The following is a 19,802-nucleotide window of genomic DNA, read 5'->3' as shown; positions in this document are numbered from 1 at the left end:
GGAGCGAGTTCCAGAGTTGGCCGAGAAACTCTCCTCTTTTCATTTATCACAGATGGCTCTATAACAGTAAATTACTCTGTGAGTGGAGACTAGGGGAGTATCTGCTTTGTGATCAGTCTTATGATCTATGGGGAGAGATATGGATCAGTATACTCCAAAACCCAGCATGCTCTACTTCTCCCTGGGGCCTGCTTCATTCGTATCTGACAATGTTGAACCAACCTAGAATATCTTCCTGACAACCCCCAAATCCCCACAATAGTTCCTTTGGATAAAATGAGTATTACGTCAAATGTCCCTCCCTGTCCCGTGTAACCCCTATGTAACCTGTTGTATCACAATCTGTTCTCAATCAGCTGGCTTCCCCCTCTCCATGAAATTCTAGATGATATAAGTGTGTGCTGCTGATTGGAGTGGGACCTGTTCTGTGTCTGCATGTGTCTCAGTGAAGGTCATGTGCTGTGTGTGATCCATTAGCTACTCTGTTCCTTCTCCCCAGGCCCAGGGCAGCTGGCTGGGCCAGGGTTGCTGAGACGACTGTTCATGGGGGAGCACCTCGTGTACCCTGCCTGAGGCTGGGCCGGGCTGGCTGGGGGTGAGGATGGGATAAGGGTGTCTCTCTCTCTCTAACACACTCACACAAAGCCATTTTGTTTCTAGCCCAGACCCAGATGGAACTGTTCTGTTGCCAAGGATTTTGATCTCTACATCCTGCCTCCCAGTGAAAAGGTCCAGTCTTCAAACGACTAGCAGAAACAAAGACTCATACAGTACACTGCATGGCGCTAGGTCACACACTCACACATTCTCACTGCCTATGTACACTCTATCGCTCTATCCCTCGATCCATTTCTCCCCACCCTCTCTCCTTCTCAGCCTCCTCCATCCAAATGTAACTGACTACACACATACACACACACATGTTTTACTATCCTGATGGGGACCAAACAACATTTTCCCTAACCATAACTCTTAACCTTAACCCTACCCCAAAATCCTAACCCTAAACCTAACCCCTAACCCCTAACACTGACCGTAATTCTAACTTTAACCCGAATTGTAACACTAACCCTAAACTTAACCCCTAAGACCAAAAAAGCCTTTTTCATTGTGGGGACTGGTAAAATGTCCCCACAAGGATAGTAAAAACACACACACACACACACACACACACACACACACTGAGATACACACACACACACTGAGACACACACACACACACACACACACACACACTGAGACACACACTCACACACACACACACACACACACACTGAGACACACACACACACACTGAGATACACACACATACTGAGACACACACACACACACACACACACACACTGAGACACACACACACTGAGACCCACACACACACTGAGACACACACACACACTGAGACACACACTCACACACACACACACACTGAGACACACACACACACACACTGAGATACACACACATACTGAGACACACACACACACACACACACACACACACACACACACACACACACACACACTGAGACACACACACACTGAGACCCACACACACACTGAGACACACACGCACACACACACTGAGACACACACACACACACAGAGACACACACACACACACTGAGACATACAAACACACACTGAGACACACACACACACTGAGACCCACACACACACACACTGAGAGACACACACACACACATTCTCACTGCTTTTATTCCTCCTATGTCTCACCCCTGGGCAGTAACAACATAATGCTTTCCAGATGCTGTATATTCTCCACCCTTACCCAACTTTGGAAATGCCCCCCTCTTAGGGCGTTAATGGTGCCCAGGAGGCCTCTGTGAGGGGGAAGGGGCCAGCAGCCCTTTCATGCTCCCACTGAGCCGCTAAAACAGTTCCCTTCCCTCCTTTCCCTTTCACAAAGTAATCGCTGACCTGTCGTCTCTTTGCCCTGATCTGCAGGGTTACATACAGTACATGTGGGTGGCGGGAGTTGAAAGACATTCTGGCAGTATTTCAGTACACAGATAAGCTCTAAAGAATATGTGAAAAGTCCACTGCTGTCCTTTCTCCAGATGGTTAGTGATGTTCATATTGGGTTTCCAACTGTCTGCAGCCACTGGATGATGGCTGTAACCATGGTGGGGTATCTGGTGTTGGTGGTCTGCTGTTCAGCAAGGTGCTTCCCTCCCTCCCTCTTCGTTCCTCTTACTGTATCTCCCAGTCTGAATGATGAACATCTATCCTGTCACGTCTCCTCCCGTTGCTCCCCTCCGGCGCTCTGATTCGCCGGTCTACTGAGCCACCGGTCTAAGCGCACCACCTCGGCAACACCGGAATGGAAACCCAACGCACCCTAATCACCTCCAGCACACCTGCACCTCATCATCTCATCACCACCCCTATTTAGCCCTGGACTGTTCTGGATGATGTTGTGTGTGATTGTTTAGCTTCGTGTCGTGTACGCTATCTTTGTTATTTCGCTTTGTCATTGTTTAAGTAAACTTTGACCTTGTTAATTCCTGCGTCTGTGTCCTGCCTCTTCGTATACTCAGTACTCGTCACAAATCCACTGTAGAAAATCAATCTCCAGTCAGTTTAGTCTCAAAAGCCGGCTTGGTCAAAAGCCGCTAATGGGAGAGGATCATTAAACCAGTATGATTAATCCTCCGTCTCAGATCTGTATGTGTCATACATGGATACATGCTGTAGTCTGTTAGTGTGAAAAGCTCCATCATTAGTCTCTTTCGGCTCCTCAGTATGGAACCTCATAAGGGCCACAAGGGACCAGGCAGATGCAGAAATCCAGCCCAGAGCTCCAGCCCCAGAGCCCCAATCCCTCCAGCCCCAATCCCTCCAGCCCCAGAGCCTCAGTCCCTCCAGCCCCAGAGCCCCAGTCTCTCCAGCCCCAGAGCCCCAGTCTCTCCAGCCCCAGAGCCCCAGTCTCTCCAGCCCCAGAGCCCCAGTCTCTCCAGCCCCAGAGCCCCAGTCCCTCCAGCCCCAGAGCCCCAGTCTCTCCAGCCCCAGAGCCCCAGTCTCTCCAGCCCCAGAGCCCCAGTCCCTCCAGCCCCAGAGCCCCAGTCTCTCCAGCCCCAGAGCCCCAGTCTCTCCAGCCCCAGAGCCCCAGTCTCTCCAGCCCCAGAGCCCCAGTCCCTCCAGCCCCAGAGCCCCAGTCTCTCCAGCCCCAGAGCCCCAGTCTCTCCAGCCCCAGAGCCCCAGTCCCTCCAGCCCCAGATCCCCAGTCTCTCCAGCCCCAGAGCCCCAGTCCCTCCAGCCCCAGAGCCCCAGTCTCTCCAGCCCCAGAGCCCCAGTCTCTCCAGCCCCAGAGCCCCAGTCTCTCCAGCCCCAGAGCCCCAGTCCCTCCAGCCAGCCCGTTTATAATTATATAATCCCCCTCTTTAAAACAAGAATGAGACATCTCATTGGCCACCAGACTCCACTATAATGAGTGATTTATTCATGTTGTTGTGCTAGACAACCTTGGGGTGGTTGGAAGAGGAAATATGAATATGAATGGTACAGAACTGCAATCAAGTATGGCTGTGGCACATACGCACACACACATGTGCACATGCACGCATGCATGCAGTGCACACACACCCACACATACACACATGGGAGAAATGACAGAATCCGTCTGTATGTCTCAGGCACTCTGAGGTTGAGAAAAAGAGACGACACAAAAATAAGATGGTATATGACTGGGACACGGAGACATGATACTAGACAACACAACATCTTGGTTGTCCAGCGGGTCCAGCGGGTCCAGGGGGCTTGAGCATGGCCGGGGCCCCAAACCAGACGAGACCGGGTGGAGGGCGGAGGGCAGAGAGCAGAGAGCGGGAACAAACTCCAGCCTCCAGGCCGAGGAGCTGTTCTGTGAGAATGTGTCCATCTGCAGCATACGCTGGAGCCCGCCCAAAACAAACAGACTCAAATTAAACCACAGCAAGACAGCCAAGCTCCATGTTTAAAGTACTCACAAACAGAGGATTACTGTGTTATGCCGTCTGTAAAGCTCTGAGAAAAGGCCAATAATGCTGTCTAAATCCTACCACAATACAGCCAATGGTCTTGCTAAACAACCTGTTGTCGTGTACTGTAACAATACACTATTGTTGAGTATCTGTTATAGAGCAAAAATGTGATTATACAGTATAGGTTGTTTCTGGTCTGGACATAATGTAGATTGCATTTCAGCTCAGACTTTTGATCTTGATCTCTAGTACTTGTTGGGGGTATACATTTAATCTTGCAGGTGGTGGGTTTAATTTACAAGACAATGCTGTTTCTCTAGAAGATTATCTAGGCTTTTTCTTCAACCACCCAGCAGCACCGTATGTACATACCGTCCCTCAGCTTTCTAAGAACAGTTTACATCTCTATCTCTCTTTCAGAGATCTGTCACAGGAAATGTGCCCATCAATCATGTTTCCTGTCCTGTGTCCTGTTGAACCATTATTCAGACATTTGTTTCTATCAGTGAAGTGTTTGTTGACATGGAGAAGAATTGTCTATTTCCTAATGGTTTCAGTTAAAGGGAGAAGGCAATGACCACAACAGTGACTCTGTTTCATTCTCCTTTTCCTCTGCTAATAGTGATGAATGCAAGGTGAATGTGAGAAACAGGAACATCATGTTAGTGTGTGTGAGTGTGTGCCTGTGTGCGCTCTGACCTAATTGTAGGTGAGGTTAGTTACATACATGACCTCAGTGTAATTGTCTGTGGTCTCTGTGGTCGCTACTGTCGAGGTTTTCCAAATCCATAAGATACATGAGACTGTTGGCTGTGAGAACCACCTTCCCTCTTCCCCATACCCACCAATGCACCCCTTTCTCAAGTATTACAACAGCTTGCTGACAGAAAATAAGAAACATCATGAATCATTCTCCTGGATAAATAAACACCCTAATGGCAAAGAAGGTTTTTTAGCATCTGTTAGTTCTGGTCTTTGATATGATAAGAGACTGCCATCTAGTGGTTATAGACACACCACTACAATGACTGAGGACATGACTCTGAACCAGGATCACTATTGTACGGTCTTGACTTGCACTATTGTTCAGCTACATTTACATTTACATTTACGTCATTTAGCAGACGCTCTTATCCAGAGCGACTTACAAATAGGAGCATACTGTACAGCATACTGTACAATATGTACATTACATGTGTGTGTGTGTGCGCGCGCTCGTGCATGTGCGTGTACAAGTGTGTGTGCCAGGGCCGGCGTTATGGGCGGGCACTGGGGCGCCTGGCCCGCCCTACCGTACGTCCTTGCCCGTCCAAATAAAATATTGAAATATTGATCATTTATTTGACCGTGATGCGCGCCGACAGAAAGACGCATCAATCTCAGATAACATTTCAGAGCGAGCAAAACAGCGCAGAGAGGAAGAGGCGAAGCGAGAGGGCTCACTCTCAACAAAATCTGTATATACAGTCGTGGTCAAAAGTTTTGAGAATGACACAAGTATTGGTCTTCACAAAGGTTGCTGCTTCGGTGTTTTTAGATATTTTTGTCAGATGTTACTATGGTATACTGAAGTATAATTACAAGCATTCCATAAGTGTCAAAGGCTTTTATTGACAATTACATTACGTTTTTGCAAAGAGTCAATATTTGCAGTGTTGACCCTTCTTTTTCAAGATCTCTGCAATCCGCCCTGGCATGCTGTCAATTAACTTCTGGGCCACATCCTGCCTGATGGCAGCCAATTCTTGCATAATCAATGCTTGGAGTTTGTCAGAATTTGTGGGTTTTTGTTTGTCCACCCGCCTCTTGAGGATTGACCACAAGTTCTCAATGGGATTAAGGTCTGGGGAGTTTCCTGGCCATGGACCCAAAATGTAGATGTTTTGTTCCCTGAGCCACTTAGTTATCACTTTTGCCTTATGGCAAGGTGCTCCATCATGCTGGAAAAGGCATTGTTCGTCACCAAACTGTTCTTGAATGGTTGGGAGAAGTTGCTCTCGGAGGATGTGTTGGTACCATTCTTTATTCATGGCTGTGTTCTTAGGCAAAATTGTGAGTGAGCCCACTCCCTTGGCTGAGAAGCAACCCCACACATGAATGGTCTCAGGATGCTTTACTGTTGGCATGACACAGGACTGATGGTAGCGCTCACCTTGTCTTCTCCGGACAAGCTTTTTTCTGGATGCCCCAAACAATCGGAAAGGGGAATCATCAGAGAAAATGATTTTACCCCCAGTCCTCAGCAGTCCAATCCCTGTACCTTTTGCAGAATATCAGACTGTCCCTGATGTTTTTCCTGGAGAGACGCTGCCCTTCTTGACACCAGGCATCCTCCAAAAGTCTTCGCCTCACTGTGCGTGCAGATGCACTCACACCTGCCTGCTGCCATTCCTGAGCAAGCTCTGCACTGGTGGTGCCCCGATCCCGCAGCTGAATCAACTTTAGGAGACAGTCCTGGCACTTGCTGGACCTTCTTGGGTGCCCTGAAGCCTTCTTCACAACAATTGAACCTCTCTCCTTGAAGTTCTTGATGATCCGATAAATGGTTGATTTAGGTGCAATCTTACTAGCAGCAATATCCTTGCCCGTGAAGCCCTTTTTATGCAAAGCAATGATGACGGCACGTGTTTCCAAATCAAATCAAATCAAAACAAATTGTATTTGCCACATGCGCTGAATACAACAGTGAAATGCTTACTTACAGCCCTTAACCAACAATGCATTTATTTTGTAATAAAAAAGTAAAATAAAACAACAACAACTAAAAAGTGTTGAGAAAAAAAGAGCAGAAGTAAAATCAAATAACAGTAGGGAGGCTATATACAGGGGGGTACCGGTGCAGAGTCAATGTGCAGGGGCACCGGCTAGTTGAGGTAGTTGAGGTAATATGTACATGTGGGTAGAGTTATAGTGACTATGCATAAATAATTAACAGAGTAGCAGCAGCGTAAAAAGATGGGGTGGGGGTGGGGGGGCAGTGTAAGTAGTCCGGGTAGCCATGATTAGCTGTTCAGGAGTCTTATGGCTTGGGGGTAGAAGCTGTTGAGAAACCTTTTGGACCTAGACTTGGCGCTCCTGTACCGCTTGCCGTGTGGTAGCAGAGAGAACAGTCTATGACTAGGGTGGCTGGAGTCTTTGACAATTTTGAGGGCTTTCCTCTGACACCGCCTGGTATAGAGGTCCTGGATGGCAGGAAGCTTGGCTCCAGTGATGTACTGGGCCGTACACACTACCCTCTGTAGTGCCTTGCGGTCGGAGGCAGAGCAGTTGCCATACCAGGCGGTGATGCAACCAGTCAGGATGCTCTCGATGGTGCAGCTGTATAACTTTCTGAGGATCTGAGGACCGATGCCAAATCTTTTCAGTCTCCTGAGGGGGAATAGGCTTTGTCGTGCCCTCTTCACAACTGTCTTGGTGTGTTTGGACCATGATAGTTTGTTGGTGATGTGGACACCAAGGAACTTGAAGCTCTCAACCTGTTCCACTACAGCCCGTCGATGAGAATGGGGGCGTGCTCAGTCCTCTTTTTTTTCCTGTAGTCCACAATCATCTCCTTTTTCTTGGTCACATTGAGGGAGAGGTTGTTATCCTGGCACGACACGGCCAGGTCACTGACCTCCTCCCTATAGGCTGTCTCATCGTTGTCGGTGATCAGGCCTACCACTGTTGTGTCGTCAGCAAACTTAATGATGGTGTTGGAGTCGTGCCTGGCCATGCAGTCATGGGTGAACAGGGAGTACAGGAGGGGACTGAGCACGCACCCCTGAGGGGCCCCCGTGTTGAGGGTCAGCGTGGCAGATGTGTTGTTACCTACCCTTACCACCTGGGGGCGGCCCGTCAGGAAGTCCAGGATCCAGTTGCAGAGGGAGGTGTTTAGTCCCAGGATCCTTAGCTTAGTGATGAGCTTTGAGGGCACTATGGTGTTGAACGCTGAGCTATAGTCAATGAATAGCATTCTCACGTAGGTGTTCCTCTTGTCCAGGTGGGAAAGGGCAGTGAGGAGTGCAATAGAGATTGCATCATCTGTGGATCTGTTGGGGCGGTATGCAAATTGGAGTGGGTCTAGGGTTTCTGGGATAATGGTGTTGATGTGAGCCATGACCAGCCTTTCAAAGCACTTCATGGCTACAGACGTCAGTGCTACGGGTCGGAAGTCATTTAGGCAGGTTATCTTAGTGTCCTTGGGCACGGGGACTATGGTGGTCTGCTTGAAACATGTTGGTATTACAGACTCAGTCAGGGACATGTTGAAAATGTCAGTGAAGACACTTGCCAGTTGGTCAGCACATGCTCAGAGTACACGTCCTGGTAATCCATCTGGCCCTGCGGCCTTGTGAATGTTGACCTGCTTAAAAGTCTTACTCACATCGGCTACGGAGAGCGTGATCACATAGTCATCCGGAACAGCTGGTGCTCTCATGCATGCTTCAGTGTTGCTTGCCTCGAAGCGAGCATAGAAGTGGTTTAGCTCGTCTGGTAGGCTTGTGTCACTGGGCAGCTCGCGGCTGTGCTTCCCTTTGTAGTCTGTAATAGTTTTCAAGCCCTGCCACATCCGACGAGCGTCAGAGCCGGTGTAGTACGATTCAATCTTAGTCCTCTATTGACTCTTTGCCTGTTTGATGGTTCGTCGGAGGGCATAGTGGGATTTCTTATAAGCGTCCGGGTTAGAGTCCCGATCCTTGAAAGCGGCCGCTCTACCCTTTAGCCCAGTGCGGATGTTGCCTGTAATCCATGGCTTCTGGTTGGGGTATGTACGTACAGTCACTGTGGGGACGACGTCATCTATGCACTTATTGATGAAGCCAGTGACTGATGTGGTGTACTCCTCAATGCTATCTGAAGAATCCCGGAACATGTTCCAGTTCCTTGCAGGTAACCATGGTTAACAGAGGAAGAACAATGATTTCAAGCACCACCCTCCTTTTAAAGCTTCCAGTCTGTTATTCTAACTCCATCAGCATGACAGAGTGATCTCCAGCCTTGTCCTCGTCAACACTCTCACCTGTGTTAACGAGAGAATCCCTGACATGATGTCAGCTGGTCCTTTTGTGGCAGGGCTGAAATGCAGTGGAAATGTTTTTGGGGGATTAAGTTCATTTTCATGGCAAAGAGGGACTTTGCAATTCATTGCAATTCATCTGATCACTCTACATAACATTCTGGAGTATATGCAAATTACCATCATAAAAACTGAGGCAGCAGACTTTGTGAAAATTAATATTTGTCTCCTGAGGGATCTCCTCCCAGACCTGGACTAAAGCATCCACCAACTCCTGGACAGTCTGTGGTGCAACGTGGCGTAGGTGGATGGAGCGAGACATGATGTCCCAGATGTGCTCAATTGGATTCAGGTCTGGGGAACGGGCGGGCCAGTCCATAGCATCAATGCCTTCCTCTTGCAGGAACTGCTGACACACTCCAGCCACATGAGGTCTAGCATTGTCTTGCATTAGGAGGAACCCAGGAGCAACCGCACCAGCATATGGTCTCACAAGGGGTCTGAGGATCTCATCTCGGTACCTAATGGCAGTCAGGCTACCTCTGGCGAGCACATGGAAATGCCACCCCACACCATGACTGACCCACCGCCAAACCGGTCATGCTGGAGGATGTTGCAGGCAGCAGAACGTTCTCCACGGTGTCTCCAGACTCTGTCACGTCTGTCACATGTGCTCAGCGTGAACCTGCTTTCATCTGTGAAGAGCACAGGGCGCCAGTGGCGAATTTGCCAATCTTGGTGTTCTCTGGCAAATGCCAAACGTCCTGCACGGTGTTGGGCTGTAAGCACAACCCCCACCTGTGGACGTCAGGCCCTCATACCACCCTCATGGAGTCTGTTTCTGACCGTTTGAGCAGACACATGCACATTTGTGTCCTGCTGGAGGTCATTTTGCAGGGCTCTGGCAGTGCTCCCCCTGCTCCTCCTTGCACAAAGGCGGAGGTAGCGGTCCTGCTGCTGGGTTGTTGCCCTCCTACGGCCTCCTCCACGTCTCCTGATGTACTGGCCTGTCTCCTGGTAGTGCCTCCATGCTCTGGACACTACGCTGACAGACACAGCAAACCTTCTTGCTACAGCTCGCATTGATGTGCCATCCTGGATGAGCTGCACTACCTGAGCCACTTGTGTGGGTTGTAGACTCCGTCTCATGCTACCACTAGAGTGAAAGCACCGCCAGCATTCAAAAGTGACCAAAACATCAACCAGGAAGCATAGGAACTGAGAAGTGGTCTGTGGTCACCACCTGCAGAACCACTTCTTTATTGGGGGTGTCTTGCTAATTGCCTATAATTTCCACCTGTTGTCTATTCCATTTGCACAACAGCATGTGAAATGTATTGTCAATCAGTGTTGCTTCCTAAGTGGACGGTTCGATTTCACAGAAGTGTGATTGACTTGGAGTTACATTGTGTTGTGCAGTGCCGAGTGGTTCGAATCCAGGCTCTGTCGTAGCCGGCCGCGACCGGGAGACCCATGGGGCGGCGTGCAATTAGCCCAGCGTCGTCCAGGGTAGGGGAGGGAATGGCCGGCAGGGATGTAGCTCAGTTGATAGAGCATGGCGTTTGCAACGCCAGGGTTGTGGGTTCGATTCCCACAGGTGGTATGAAAAAAATTAATGTATGCACTAACTGTAAGTCGCTCTGGATAAGAGCGTCTGCTAAATGACTAAAATGTAAATGTGTTGTTTAAGTGTTCCCTTTATTTTTTTGAGCAGTGTACTTATTATGGACACAGTATGCTTTACATTATTAGTTATCTTGTTGTTATTAGTTGTTGCTAGTTGTTATTAGTCCCATCAACACCACCCATATATCTCCTAACACCATCCATATTGGATTTCTATTTGCCATATATTTTTCAACTGTACTGTGATGTTTTACAAAAGTTCTGAACCTTTCTATTCTCATTGTTTCTACAGATTGAAAATTGAAAATAAACCTTTTTGCTAAAATTGTTATTATATTATTGATTGACTATGACTTTTCAGATCACCCAGTAATGCTATCTGCAGGGTTAGCTCCAGGTAAATATTGCAATCCTTTAGCCATTCCTGGACCTGTGTCCAAAAACAAGCTACAAATGGACAGTACCAAAACAAATGATATAATGATTCTGTCTCTTCGCAGCAATATCTGCAGAGCTGTGAAGATTGTATCCCCCATATAAATATTATATTGGTAGCAATAATTTTGTATAATAATTTAAATTGAAAAATTCTAAGTTTTGAATCCGGCGTCGTTTTGCGTATCAGTTCATTAACACTATGCCATGGAATCGGTACGTCAAAAATCTCTTCCCAACTATTTTGCAATCTATATGGGACGGCTGTCAATCCTTTGGTCCTTAAATGAAACTGGTATACTTTTTTATTTATCACAGTTTTCTTTAACCAATTATGTTCTTTAATGCAAGGCCGACAGACAAGTTCCTTACTTTTACCCCCTTCCACTTTCCTCTTCCATTTTTGCGGTAATGCTGCAATTATTTGGTTGTAATTTTGGATAGAGCTGACATTTCCATATGTTTTTGTTAGCTGCATGTGCGACATAACTCCACCAGTCCTACCGATGATATAATTTACCAAGATTATACCTTTTTTTTTTATGTTGTCAAAAAAAAAAGTTGTTTTATCAATTAGTATATTTGAGTTTAACCACAATATTTGTTGCATTATTTGTTCTGTCGTTTCTGGAGGATTAAATAGAAATTGCAACCAACTCTCTATGGGTTGTTTTAGAAATAGTGATATTTGGGAGATGATTTCCTTTTCAAATAACTGAAAGTGAGAGGTTGTAATCTGAATAAAGGGAAAAAGGCCATTCTTCAAACATTGGGTGAGACAATCTTACTAATTTGCTAGAGAACCAGTTCGGATTTAAATATAACTTTTGTATGACTGAAGCTTTTAGTGATAGGTCTAATGCTTTAATATTTAATAATTTCTGTCCTCCGAATTCATATTCATTATATAAATAGGCCCGTTTAATTTTGTCTGGCTTGCCGTTCCAAATAAAATGGAATATATTTTTCTCATATAATTTTAAAAACTTTTCGCTAGGCGTAGGCAAGGCCATAAGCAATAGGTAAACTGGGATAATACTAAAGAGTTAATCAGGGTGATTTTTCCACAAATTAACAGGTATTTACATTTCCATGGTTGCAAGATCTTATCTATTTTTGCTAACTTTCTATTAAAACTTTCTATTATTGGTAAACTACATGGTATTGTAAAAAATGTATTTTTTAGTGATCCAATACGTAATATAGTACATTTATCATAATTTGGTTGTAATCCAGAGAGGTTAGAAAATGTATCTAGATCCTCTATGAGGCTGTGGAGGGATTCACGTTTTGGATTTAAAAGAAAACATGAATCATCAGTGTACAATGACACCTTTGTTTTTAAGCCCTGGATTTCTAATCCCTTGATATTATTGTTTGATCTGATTTTAATAGCTAACATCTCGATGGCCATAATAATTAGATATGCCGATAGTGGACAACCTTGTTTCACTCCTCTTGACAATTTAAAACTTTCTGAGAAATAGCCATTATTTACTATTTTACACCTAGGGTTACTATGCATGATTTTAACCCAATTTATAAGAGATTCTCCTAAATTGAAATGCTCCAGGCATTTATTTATAATCCCCAGTCGTACTTTATCAAATGCTCCTTTGTCCAGACAGCATCAGATACATGGTGAACACATACGGCGACAGAGGGGCGCTGTTTTGCTCATTCGGATGCTTTATCTGAAATTGATGCGTCTTTTTGTCTGCGCGCGTCTCGGTCAAATAAATTATCAATATAAAAAAATTATATTTGGACGGCAAGGACGTACGGTAGGGAAGGCCAGGCCCCCTAGTTCCCGCCCATAACACGGGCCCTGTTCATATTCAGCGAAACCCAATCTGAACTGAGGAACAGGGACTGAAGTGTAACATTAAGAAATATTTTCTCTCTGTGAGACTCAGGTCCTTATTGGTTTACCACCGACATAGTGAAAGTGAATGAGAAAGAGGGAAACAGGCTCAGACAATATGGAAACTTACTGAACAAGACCAAAAGACAAAAACTAAAAGGAAGAGGAAAGGGGAAAGGGGAAGGGGGATGGGGAAACATTCAGGAATTATCCAGAAATATGGACATACAGGAGGAGAACATTCAATTATAGGATTCAAGGTGGGGCTCAATTCAAAATTTTGGATTGACTCCCATTCAACTCATGAGTTGAAATTCGAATATAATTAGCACAACCCACAGCATGTAGAATTAGAATTAGAGTTTGAGTGACAGGAAGTAGTATTTAATTCAGTGCAATTCAAAGAAATTCCACTCAGTCATAGAACATGAGAGTTTTATTGAATCTAACAGGTCACGCTTCCTCATACCAAAGAATATATCACTCACTTTTCTCTGAAAACAATGTTAATTTACTCCTTAGTGCTTAGAATAGACAATTCTATTTTTTCGACAAGCAATGCAGTTACTGTATATTAGACCATACCTTATACAGTGCTTTTAGAAAGTATTCACACCCCTTGACTTTTTCCACATTTTGTTATGTTACAGCCTGAATTTACACATACAGTTATTTGTAAGTTCCCTCAGTCAAGTAGTTTTCCAATGCCTCGCAAAGGGCACCTATTGATAGATGGGTAAAAAAAAAAGCAGATACTGAATATCCCTTTGAGCATGGTGAAGTTATCAATTACACTTATGATGGTTTTTCAATACACCCAGTCACTAAAAAGATACAGGCGTTCTTCCTAACTCAGTTGCCAGAGAGGAAGGAAACCGCTCAGGGATTTCACCATGAAGCCAATGGTGATTTTAAAACAGTTACAGAGTTTTGGGCTCCCGAGTGGTGCAGTGGTCTAAGGCACTGCATCTCAGTGCTTGAGGTGGCACTACAGACACCCTGGTTCGATTCCAGGCTGTATCACAACCGGCCGTGATTGGGAGTCCCATAGGGCGGCGCGCAATTGGCCCAGCGTCGCCCGGGTTTGGCCGGTGTAGGCCGTCATTGTAAATAAGAATTTGTTCTTAACGGACTTGCCTAGTTAAAAAATGTAATTAAAATTAATGGCTGTGATGGGAGAAAACTGAGGATGGATCAACAACATTGTAGTTACTCCACAATACTAACCTCCATGATAGAGTGAAATAAGGAAGGGGGAGATCACAAACTTCAATTCTTCCCAGTCTGATATTGACATGCAAGCGGTAGGTCACATTCTGAAATAAAGCATTTTGTGTGTACGGTACCTGTTAAATGTTGGGGGCTTCCTTGGATGTGCTTTTGTATGTTAATGCTGTAAGAGCAGGTTAGCTAGCATGCTCTAATTGTAATGGTCGCATTAGCGCCCTGCTAATTCACAGTTATTTCCATGCTAACAGACAAATCACGAATCTACTGCCATCAACATACTGTTGTCCTGCACATCTAATGTGCTTCCTTGTGTCTATCGTGAGGTACTTACATTTATTGTATTTTGTACTATTTTTGTTATTGTTATGATGTTTGATTACAAAATAACCAGTCTGATATTAACATGCAAGTGACGAAACGAATCTAAAGCCATCAACATATTGTTGTCCTGCACATCTGATGTGCTTCAATCAACTGGGATTGCTGGCTGGACAGGCCTTTAAAAAGTGGTAGGCATGTTGTTTAAATCAAAAGATACAACCCCCCCCAAAATCAATTTCAATTCCAGGTTGTAAGGCAACAAAATAGGAAAAATGCCAAGGTGGGTGAATACTTTCGCAAGCCACAATAAGTGCCTTGCTCAAGGGCATGTCAACAGATTGTTCACCTAGTCAATTCAGGGATTCAAACCAGCAACCTTTCAGTTACAGGCCCATCCAATAATTAAATGGGAATTCATGAGGCATTCTCAATTCAATTCTGAATTGAGCCCAACCCTGATACCACTATCGCTAGACTGTTTTTGCTGCTTATGACTCAACTCCTGATTTGACTCTGGTTGGAGGACACTCTTCATGCTCCATTCCTTCCTATCCTCCCTGTCCTTACAATAGCCTCATAAAGTAGACATTTCCTGTCTGTAATCTGGTTCCTGACAGGTTTTTTGCTTATATTTCCTTATGTACCTCAACCTTCGTACATTAGAGGGTAGAAAGTTCCCCACCCATCTATTTGCAGTACAGTGTTTCTGAATGTGTTGAATGGTTTTTCTTAAGAGATAACCGGAAAAGTGGAAGTAATGTTGATAACGACTTCTAAGAATCCCGACAGGGAAGTCTATGATTGAGCAATCAACAACCACGGCCACCCAGAAATACAGTGGATATGGGGAGTAATGGCTAAAACCCTTCTGGAGTATGATGCTAGTATATTGTATGATAAAAAAAACATATCTAGTCATCAGCATGTGATACGAGTATTCTTAAAAGTTCAGACAGAACCAAGTTTATGCTCTATGGCAGCATTTACACAGGCTGCCCAATTTTGATATTTTGCCCAATTATTGGCAAAAGAGCTGATCTGATTGGTCAAAAGACCCATTAGTGGAAAAATATCAGAATTGGTCTGCCTGTGTTAATGCAGCCAAACATCTTAAATGTATTATACTCAAACATTGTGCTGGCTAACATTGTGCTCTCTGTGAGTGATTCTTCCCTGGATTATTCTCCATGATGATTGGCAAACAAAGAACGGCATCATCTGGACAGTTGGATCCTTCCCAGAACAGTTCGTATGGAATTAGAGTATACCTTCCCTCAGAGCACATACTGTACGTAGTCCAGATTGGACCCAATCAGGGAAAACAAGTGACTGGTTTTGGCCATGAAAGTTTGTTTACTTACATAAGCACTAAGGGGCGTGTGACAGAGAAAGAATGATCAGGAGAAAATGTTTACATCATTGTAAAATAGGGACCTTGTAGCAGACGTAAGAGCAGAAGTGTTGCAGGAGTCAGACAGGACCTGGTGCAGAAGTTGACTTTTATTTACAGAAGAAGATGGTGGTTCAGATGTGCAATTGTATTTTGTAAATATCAATATTTACAAAACAATAGAAAAAATAGTTTAGTTACAAACTTCACAATTTAACTGGTCAATGAAAAGAAAATGCATTATTGGAGCAGACAAACCTGTCTAGTCCATAAGACTCAGGTTGGGGGTATGTCAGGCTCACGTCACTATTACCAAGATGAATCTGTCAGAGAAGCCCAAAACAGGTGTTTATGCTCTCCCTGGGACATACCAATGTCAAATGACAATGAAAGGACAAGTTCACTTTTTATCACGTTTCAGGAGAAGACCCAGATGCAGACAGTCGAAGTAACAAAAGTTTATTACAAAAACAGGGGGCAGGCAAATGACAGGTGAAGGGCAGGCAGAGGTCGGTAATCCAGATCAGAGTCCAAAAGGTACAGAACGGCAGGCAGTCTCAGGGTCAAGGCAGGCAGAGTGGTCAAAACTGGGAAAACTAGAAAACAGGAACTTGAAAAAGACAGGAGCAAGGGGAAAACTCTGGTAGGCTTGACGAACAGATAAACAGAGAACACAGGTATAAATACACTGGGGATAATGGGGAAGATGGGCGACACCTGGAGGGGGGTAGAGACAATCACAAAGACAGGTGAAACAGATCAGGGTGTGATACTTTTTAAAAACAAAATCTACATTTTTGATGTAAATGTCAATCATGTTAACTTTGAATAAGAATATGGCCATGTGAATGCTGTAGGCCTACTGGACATTCATGTGTGTGACTGATTTGAGCTAGGATTAGTTACGTATGATGTGTTACGAATTACAATTTGTTTGATATGTTACGAATTGCAATTCATAAAATATGTTACGAAATGCAATTCGTACAATGTTACGAATATGCAAAACGTACAATATCTTACAAATTTGCTAAACGTATGATATGTTATGAATTCCAATTTGTTGTGGCTAATGTTAGCTAGATGGCTAGGCAGCTAACACTAACATTAGCTAGCTCTACGGGTTAGGGCTTAAGGTTAGGGTTAAGGTTAAAAGGTTAGGAGTTAGGTTAAAGGGTTAAGGTTAGGGTTAGATGAAGGGTTAGGTAACATGCTAAAAAGTAGTAAGTAGATGCAAAGTTACTAATTAGCTAAAGTTGTCAATGATGAGATTCGCACGCGCAACCTTTGGGTTGCTAGACGTTCGCATTATACGCCCACCCACCATCCTTTCGGTTTTGTCATAAGTAACCTACAATCTTATGTAACCACACCAAACGTAACATATCATACTAATTTGAGTGTCCCGGATTTGATGTTAACTACAGTATGTTACATCTAGTCTATGAGACCAGTCTGGGGCAGCTGACAGGTCAGAGTTAAATTGGGAGGAGAATTCCCTGGAAATGTCTTTATCTTCCTAAATCTCAGGACTAAACATAGAGCATGTGCAGACGTGGTTGTGACTGTGTGTTCTGAGAATAAGGTGTGTTTCACAAACTCTGATTCATCCTTGTGGGTGTTTAGTTAGAAACCCCCTTTCAGTTTTATACTGAGGGAGTGAGTTGCAGATGCTCTAAAATCGACTCTAAATATTGTTTGGGAAAATACCTCCTACCCAGAGAGCAGCCAACCCACTTACTCACCCACTCACCAGGCCTTATCCTAATTGCCAAGATATGGGAAATGGCTTCTAAATGCCAGTAGCCTCATGAGGAACATGTAGTCACAGAGGGGCTTTTGTTGAGCTCATGTATTCTACAACATCATATTTCAGATGTTTGCGTCAGGGATTAAACGAACAACGACCAGATTGTTTTAATGTGCTCCACAAAATGTAGCCATTTTTGACTTTATATCTTTTACACTTTCAAACAGTTTACTGAACTGTGTTAACAACGAGACTGTTGACTGTACTCAGAAGTGTGAGAAAATACAGTCTGGTCACTAAAGCTGACGTGGTCTTTAGTTTGTCAACAGGGTACACGGTCATGCCATCGGTGTCCTGTATCAAAGCATTACAAAGCTATCAGAGGCTGGCCTTGGAGTGGGACACACACTGACTGTGCGCACACACGCACACACACGCACGCACACACGTGTACACACTGAGGGGCACAGAGAGCAATGAAACAGTGAGGAGAGAGGAATGGAATGTGATAGGGCCGCCGAAGGGTGAATAGATGGAAAGATGAATACACTGTAAGGGGGACATAAGGTACAGGGGGCCACATTCTGCATTTCAGAAACAGTGTAAGAGGGTGCCAACCTTTTCCTTTTCCCCAATTTCTACTTTCTGGAATACATTGTACTGTTTTCCTCTGTAATAGTGTATTCATTTCTCTGGTGCATTCTCTGTTCTTTTCATGTTGCCAGAAGGGATGTACTGTCCTGCAAATGTTGCACTGTTGTCACGTGTTCTTGTGTCAAAGTTGCTAAAAAAAGAAATGAAAGTGTCATCTTAAGGGGAAGTCACGTGTGGGAAGAACACTCAAAGAAAAGCTACTGTGTTTCAAATCCTCTAATATATTTTATTCGTTTGACATGTCGCTCACTGAAACATCTGAGTGCACTGAGGTGCAAACTGAACCTTTGATCCACAAGAAACTGAAATGTTTGAGGTCTGACCCAACATGCAATGTGTTAACTCCCTCCTGGTCTCTCTGCTTTAATGTACAGGGTAGCTACAGGATATCTGGTGGTAAAGTATCAAAACATACACAGGGCTGACAAAGGGGCGTGAAAGGAAAGCTGAGTTTTGGTTTCCTCTGCTAGATATCTGAAAATGTCTGTCCCATTTGGCAAATGTTTATTTACTTTGCCTTTGACCTTGTTGCTTAGATACGCAGAGCCCCTGTGTGGAGATTAAAGTTTCCTTTTGGCTGGTGGTCAATAACAACATTTTTGATCTATCCATTTACATCGAATACTATTGTTCACATTGAGTGTTTGTGTATGAACTTTCTATATCGTTTTTGAACATTGAATAGAGACTTTTCATGTTGATGCAGGACATATAACACAGACTCAGAATGTCTTGAGAGCACTATTGAATAGGGAGTGTGTCAGAGACATGACTGGAATTCAAACACTTGTTTTTGCAACAAGAACACACTGTTTGTTCTTATGGGGAGTCCAGTCCTCCTCTGTATATCACTTTGTCTCTCCTCTCCCTTCGCCTCCCCTTTCTCTGACAACTAGTTAGAACAGCCTCTGACCCTAACTCAAGTCTAGAGCTCTGCTTAGAAATAGCAGCAGCTGGTATTTTGTAAATACTCCTCTTGTTCTGATCCCCTGGTATGACTTATCATCACCGTATCTTATAAACACAGAGAAGACATTTACATTTACATTTTAGTCATTTAGCAGACGCTCTTATCCAGAGCGATTTTACAGTTAGTGAGTGCATACATTTTTTCCCCCATTCAGACTAGTAGCAGATACAGGTTTTGATTGGATGGAGCTCTTGAGTTTCTTCCCACCTGCACTTGCCCACCTGTGGGTTGCTATAAAGCCTGTATAGTGAATAAGATAGTGAGGCATTTCTGTGTTCTCAACATCTCTATTCTTACTAAATCTCAGTCTCAGCCTTCAGAGATGTTATTTGTGGATGGAGCCATCCCACTGCCCACTACCTCCCCCTCATCTGATGACTTATTATATCATCACCACTTCACCACTCAGTCCTGCATCCACTCTACCCGAGCACACATCACATTATCAGGATATTTAGTACTTTCCACGAGTCTCATAAATAGACAGGAAACTGCGGAGAGAAACAGGAAATTACAGGTCATTCTAGAATGAACAGAGATTGTCCCCCATTGTACTAACTTCAACACTATGAAAAATGATAATA

Source organism: Coregonus lavaretus (assembly GCF_964263955.1).
Source record: "Coregonus lavaretus genome assembly, chromosome: 2".
In the NCBI taxonomy this organism is placed as follows: domain Eukaryota; kingdom Metazoa; phylum Chordata; class Actinopteri; order Salmoniformes; family Salmonidae; genus Coregonus; species Coregonus lavaretus.
This window is presented reverse-complemented; position numbering follows the sequence as displayed.